Source organism: Citrus sinensis, chromosome 5 (assembly GCF_022201045.2).
Source record: "Citrus sinensis cultivar Valencia sweet orange chromosome 5, DVS_A1.0, whole genome shotgun sequence".
Lineage (NCBI taxonomy): Eukaryota > Viridiplantae > Streptophyta > Magnoliopsida > Sapindales > Rutaceae > Citrus > Citrus sinensis.
In genome coordinates this window covers 20,474,130-20,480,474 of record NC_068560.1, presented here as the reverse complement: position 1 = coordinate 20,480,474, position 6,345 = coordinate 20,474,130, and the positions used below count along the sequence as shown (strand labels likewise).

Below are 6,345 nucleotides of genomic sequence, written 5' to 3'. Positions count from 1 at the left end.
ATTAGATATTCTCAATTCACAAATTACAGATTTAATTGCTCCCGTTTGGAAGTCTCATCCTGAAGTGCGAAGTAACAACTTTATGAACGATTATAAGCTTAATCTATTTTAAAAGCATAGAATATTCTGTTAAGAGAAAAGTGCTGAGTGAAATGGTATAGAATTCTCAGCTCATTTGGGATAAAAGTGCATTTAGTAATAGATGTTTATGTCTAATGGTAATTTGACCATTTATACTCAAAGTAGAAGAAGGCCTGATAAGTAAGAGTAAACAAGCAAAATAAAATAAAATAAACACTTATAATAAGTTTATTTGTTTGTAACATCGAGAATCAAATTAGACATACAGAGAAGCAGAGAGACGGGGAGCAACAAGTACTTCAAGTGGTGTAGATTTCTCCAAGGTCAACCCTAATCCTTCTTGCATGTCCAGCAGTTCATTAGATGGGATTGCAATATCAAAGCCGTGAAGTAAAGAAGCAAGTGTAAGTTGCATAATTTGAAGGGCAAATGACACTCCAGGACACATTCTTCTACCGCTACTAAAAGGTAACAATTCAAAATTTTGTCCCTTCACATCAATATCCTTGTGCCTTGTCAAAAATCTTTTTGGCTGAAACTTACAAGGCTCTTCCCAGACACGTGGATCACGATGAAGTTTCCAAAGATTGATCAAAAGTTGCGTGCCTGCAGGGACATGGTAACCGTTAACTGTGCACTCTTCCATAGACTCATGAGGAACTAAGAGTGGCACAGCAGGATACAAACGCTTCGCTTCTTTGAGAATGGCTTGCAAGTAAACTAATTTTTTTATATCCGATTCATTCACTTGCTTTTTTGTGCCCACCTGAATATCGAGTTCATTTTGAGCCTTGTTTAAAATATCACGATGATTGAGAAGTAAAGAAATAACCCATGTCAATATTACTGTTGTGGTGTCTGTTGCTGCTAAGATGAGAGCCTGCAAAATTGGTAGTGTGTAAAGAGTTTTCTTACGTTACACTTACTCGTAATGCAACTTAATGAAATTCCACTTAAACACTTATTTCTCCTTCCCCCCACCCCCCCTGTTTTGAGTTTTATTGGTAGAATTGAACTCAATACATCCTGTCAAATCCACCAATATATTATCAAAGACTTGTTAGAAAATATAGATCCAAATTGACTACTGCGATACATAATGAATGGATAAGATAGAATAACTAAATATTATGAGAAAATAGAATAACTAAATATTCTCAATTCACGCATTGCAAGTATATTAATTGCTCTCATTTGTAAACCTCATTTTGAAGAATGATTTAAACAACAGTATCAATGATTATAAGCACAAAGTGCTTTAAAATGATAGAATATTTTGTTAAGTGATGCGTACCAACTAGTTCAATTCTTAAAATTTCTTGAGTGAAAAGAAGAGATCTAAGCTAAGGTGTAGTTCCACTGGTAGGAAACAACTTTCTTAAGACTTATGATTAGTTTGCCTAACTAATGTGCTTGCATTAATAACAAAATAGTAAAACATAGAAAGATAGGTCTGAGTTTGAATACTCCACTCATATGGATGGAGAGAATGCAGAGGTGAATGAGTTGTGCTTAGACTATAGCTACAACAAAACAAAATCGGTTATGAGAGGCTTACCAGGCAAATAGCTTTATTAATCCTATCAACATCACGACCCGCATATTGCTCTGCATCGCCTAGAATTGAAAGCATGACATACATAAAATCTTCTTCTTCTTTTTTCATCTCCTGAGAGTCTCTCTTACTCTTGTGCTCTTCCAACCATCCTTGAACAACAATGTCTGATTCTCTGGCTATCTTCTTCATTGACCTTTCATCACACCCTATGTCCAGCCATCTCAAAAACGGCAGCGCATCTGACACCACAAACTTACCACTCATTTCAAAAAATCTCGTTAGAAGCTCTTTCCATTCTTTACTGTCCACTGAATTGCATCCCTTTCCGACAATCAACCACACTACGCGTGGTGTCCGCAAACCATCTCTTCATCTCTACCAACAATAGCTTATCCGTGCTTTTGTTCTTGTTCCATAACTCGTATAACTCCTTCAAACAGGTCTTCAGCTCGTACTCTCGTACATTCTTGAGCTTCTCAAGCCGATGGTTCGAGAGAAGCTCAAGTGTGGCTATCTTGCGTGTTTCACGCCAGTAGGAGCCATATGGGCTGAAGCCAAACATGGAAAAATTGTAGCCTAAAATCTCCATGGCTAGGGTTTTCGGACGGTTGGCAAAGACTTTGTCATGTGTAGTGAGACACTCTTTTGCAATTTCCCAATTGCTCACGACTAAAGCTCTATTTATGCCCATCCTGATAGTGAAGATTGGTCCATACTTATCAGCCATGTTGTCCAACACCCTATGAGCAGGCTCTCGCCCTCCTAAGAGGTGTAGATGGCCATCACTGGCCATGCTCCCCCAGCTTCTGGTGCTCCTCTCTTCTTCTTGCTCGCGTAATTTCTATGCAAATTTCTTGAAACTAAGAACAAAGTATATAGAAAGACTAAAAGAGTGGTTAAAATTGCAGCTACAGCACTTGTTTGAGATGAAACGAGAAAGTCCATGGCTGCTAGCCTTCTACCTGCTCAAATTTTTGAAGTGTCTGTGATGAATATCAACTTTTCCATGTCCATACCATAAATGTAGAAAACTGCCAAAGAAAATGTTAAGTTAATTCTACAATAGAAATTATGGTATTTGACAAAAACATAATTTATGAAATTCTTTTTTCTTATCGATTTGTTCCACGGGCACCTTATCTCGTATCTCATCATCAATCTGATTTGATGGTTATAAAATTCATTAATCAGTATAGAAAAATGACAGTTGTAGAAAAGATTATAAAATTACTACCAAATATCGTTTTGGTTACTATAAAGGTAAAAAAAAATTAAAAAAAAGTTTTTCCTTAAAAGATTTATTCCACCTTGTTAAGAATAAAATGTTGAGTCATCAAGCTGAGCTGTCCATATGATTGCCATGTTGGAAAGTCAGTTTTGCAGTTAGTTGAGAGCTAATTAACTTCCCTCCAAAAGTTTGTTATGAATACCAGAATCTGAGCTCACGAGTTTTGTAAACTTGCAATCTTGAGAAAATTCTACACACTACTATAAATAGTGTTGTATTGTAATTAATGAATAATGCTTAGCCTTGTATTTTCTCTCTATCAATAAACTTTCTCTCTGTTTTTCTAAGTAAACAAACAAAATCTACAAAGCATTTTATATTTTAACGTGGTATCAGAGCTTGAATCCAAATGGCCTTAATCGGTTCTAATCAACAATCTAGCAACACTTCCACAACTTCTTTCACTTTCACAAATCCAATCAAGCTTGATCGCTCAAACTACACAATCTCAAAATAGCAAGTACTTTCCTCAATTCGTGGCAATGGGCTTGAAGGCTATATTGATGGATCTAGGATCTGTCCTGGTCAATTTCTTCCACCAGAGGCTAGATCTGAAGGCTCTTTTTCTTCCAGCATCGAAGGTCAAAAGAATCTAGAGTATGCAGCTTGGAAATGTCAAGATCAGCTCCTGCTCAGTTGGATTATGTCATCTATGAATGTTGATATTCTCAGTCTTGTGGTAAGCTCTAAGACCTCTTTTGAGTTGTGGAAAAACTTTGAAAAACAATTTGGATCTGAATCTATGGCTAAGAAGGTTCATCTGAAAATGCTTCTAAGTAAACTGCGAATAGGATCTTTAACCATATCAGAGTATTTTACAAAACTTAAAACAGTCACAGATGGTCTTGCTCTAGCTAGTAGTCCTGTGAATGATTTGGATCTAATCACTCATCTTATTTCTGGCCTAGATCAATCATATTATCTTGTAGTTGTTTATATTGAGGCAAATATGTTGAATATGGATCTTAGTGAGGCTTATGCTATGCTTCTTACACATGAGGCTAGACTTGATAACAATAAGCTTCATGACAGTAAGGAAACCAAGAACAATTATGTAGCAAATATAGCTCAGGTTAGAAATTTTTCAAAGAAAGGTAATAATAATAATCAAAACAATTGGAACAAGGCTGGAGGAAATAATTGGAACAATAATTCTGGTGGAAGAGGTGGTTTTTGTAGTAATGGAAGAGGTGATTATGAAGGATTCAATCCAGGAAGAGGAAACTGGAATAATAATAACTTCAGAGGTTTTTTTGGTGGATTTAATAATGGATTTTTTGGTCCTGGTGGCTTCAATAACAATTATGGCAGAGGTGGTTTCAACTCAGGAGGTGCTGGAAAGAATTTTGCTCAGGGAACTGGTGTTGCTTGCCAAATATGCTTTAGATTTAATCACACAGCAGCTGAGTGTAGAGACAGGTTCAACATGAATTTTCTTCCAAATTTTCCAGCTCCAGCTCCAAATCACTTCTCTAATTAGAATTAAGGACCAAAAGCAGTCTTAATAACAACATCTGAGGGAGTTGCTGACCAAGGATGGTTTCTGGACGGTGGTGCAACTCATCACTTAACCAACACAGTTCAAAATTTGAGTGATGGTAAGATCTATTTTGGCTCAAATTTACTAACTGTTGGTAATGGTCAAGGCCTTCAAATCACTCACATAGGTTATACTCAATTTTACACTTCTTTGGCACCTGTTTACAACTACAGAATATTTTGTGTGTTCCTCAAATTACCAAGAACCTCATTAGTATGTCCAAACTCCTCACTGATAATGATATAATCATTAAATTTTTCTCTGATGTTTGCTTTCTAAAGGACAAGGTGAAGGGCACTCTGTTGGCTCAGGGGATTGCTAAAGATGGTCTGTACAAGCTACTGTCACAAGAGGAATCTATCTCTCTTTCCTCTTCTTTTCTGCAAGTGTCTCATCCTAGTTCTATGATGTCAACTCTTTCTTTTAATAATGGAGTTACTTCTGTTCAAAATTCAAATAATGACTTCTGTTTAGAGTCTACATCTCCTATAAACTTTCAAACTTCAGGTTCTATGTCAGCAAATGTATTGCATAACAGACTTGGTCATCCAAGCAAGCATGTTATACAAACTATCCTCAAGAACAATTGTTTACTATCAGCTCATGTTAACAAATCAAATTTTCATTTTTGTGATGCCTGTCAACTTGGAAAATTACACCAATTGCATTTTCCAGCTACTGAAATCAAAACAAAATGCCTTTTAGAATTGGTACACACAGATTTATAGGGACCAGTACCTGTCTTATCATTGGATGGTTATAGATATTATATCTCCTTTGTTGATGATTTCACCCGATATTATTGGATCTTTCCCTTAGTGTTGAATCATATGCTCTTATCACTTTCAAAAATTTTAAGAGCTTGGTTGAAAAACAATTTAATCTGTCTATTAGAGCCTTGCAATCTGATATGGGAGGTGAATTTAAAATTTTTCAGTCCTTTCTTCAACAAGAAGGCATCCAAGCTAGATTTAGTTGTCCCTATACATATCACCAAAATAGTGTTGTTGAGAGAAAGCATAGACACTTAGTTGAAACTGGGTTAACACTTCTTGCTCAAGCAAAAATGCCTATTTCTTTCTGGTGGGAGGCTTTTCATATAGCCTCTTATCTCAGTAGAATGCCTACCGCTACACTTAACAACTTATCTCCTTATAAAAACTTCATAATCAGCCACCAAATTACCAACTTCTTAGAGTTTTTAGTTGTACTTGTTACCCTTTTCTCAGACCTTACAATAAACACAAGCTTGACTTTCACCCACAAAAATGCTTATTCTTATGATACATTCCTCTTCACAAAGGGTATAAGTGTCTAACAAAATCAGGCAAAGTATATGTTGCAGCTCATATTATTTTCAATGAGTCTAATTTTCCCTACTTAGAGTTGTTCTCATCATCTGTATCTTCCTCTAAGTCTCTATCAACCTACTCTCCATCAATTTGTATCATCAATGACAGTGGCTTGCATTAGTCATCTGCTATATCTCCTGCTTCCGCAGTGTCACCAGTATCACTATCTTCACATTCACCTCAACAAACTCAACAAGCTCCACACTCTTTTTGTCCATCTCCAATCTCAGGTTCTTCTAACTCATCATCACCACATTCTTCATCACATCATTTTTTATCCAACTCTTATGTTAGACCACAACCATCCCCTCATCCTGTAATTCCCACTCATCCAATGGTTACTCGAGCCAAGTCTAGTGTTTTTAAACCAAAGACCTACCTTACAGCTACCCAAGACCTTGAACCAGTGAGTGTTAAGGCAGCCTTGGCTGATACAAAGTGGAAGATGGCTATGTAAGATGAGTATAATGCTTTGCAGAAAAATGGCACCTGAACATTAGTTCCAACTGAGAAAGCTACCAAACTT

At 36.4% G+C, this 6,345-nt stretch overlaps 1 pseudogene; it reads right to left on the bottom strand.

Moving 5' to 3' along the window:
* Positions 1-337: 337 nt before the first annotated feature.
* Positions 338-2,584, bottom strand: LOC102623707 (cytochrome P450 CYP82D47-like; annotated as a pseudogene).
* Between the last annotated feature and the right edge of the window lie 3,761 nt (positions 2,585-6,345).